A 601-nucleotide genomic window follows, 5' to 3' on the forward strand; every position below is an offset into this window, starting at 1 on the left:
ATTCAAGATGAATTTAAAACGGAAATTAACTATTTCATTTATCTTTCTGAAACGTGTGTGTGGTGAATAAAATAAGCCTGTGTGTGAACACAGTGTTAAACAGAATGAAGACACTGAAGCTACACAGACTTCATTAAAACATTCCTTCACACTGGGTTTTACATTTTTGAATCATTGTAATGATGAAATGTGTGTAAACTAAGAACTGTGTGTAGCTCTACAGCTGATCTGCAGCGTCTCTCGTGTGTGTATGTGTATGTGTGTGTGTGTGTGTGTGTGTGTGTGTTGATCACCAATAAATAAATCTATTAAATATGATTATAGGATTTTGTTGGTTTTATTTTACATTATTTTTCTGATCAGGTTTTAACGGCTCTTGCTTAAAAACTGAACATCTGGTCTTTTATGCTCCATCATGCCTCCTTCAGTCAGAAGGTGCAGGTTCTTCACACACAGAAAACCGAATGATGAGGTGCAGGTGATGGCAGTGTGTGATTATAATGAGTGTGTGTGTGAAATGGAAGTGTCAGATCTCAGCTTTGGAGTGTGAGAGAGTGAAACTAAGTGCACTCCTGTGTGTGTCTCTGCTTCGGTGTGTAAC

The 601-nt window shown here is 37.8% G+C and overlaps 1 protein-coding gene across 1 annotated transcript in view; it reads left to right on the top strand.

Annotated features, from left to right (window-relative positions):
* The window catches only part of capga (capping protein (actin filament), gelsolin-like a), a 5,112-nt gene extending 4,829 nt beyond the window's left edge, over positions 1–283 (top strand). Inside the window, exon 8 of the mRNA XM_053230240.1 lies at positions 1–283. This exon is cut by the window's left edge and continues 114 nt beyond it. The gene's annotated coding sequence lies outside the window, so the exon portion shown is untranslated.
* Positions 284–601: the final 318 nt, after the last annotated feature.

Source organism: Pangasianodon hypophthalmus, chromosome 27 (assembly GCF_027358585.1).
Source record: "Pangasianodon hypophthalmus isolate fPanHyp1 chromosome 27, fPanHyp1.pri, whole genome shotgun sequence".
NCBI lineage: Eukaryota > Metazoa > Chordata > Actinopteri > Siluriformes > Pangasiidae > Pangasianodon > Pangasianodon hypophthalmus.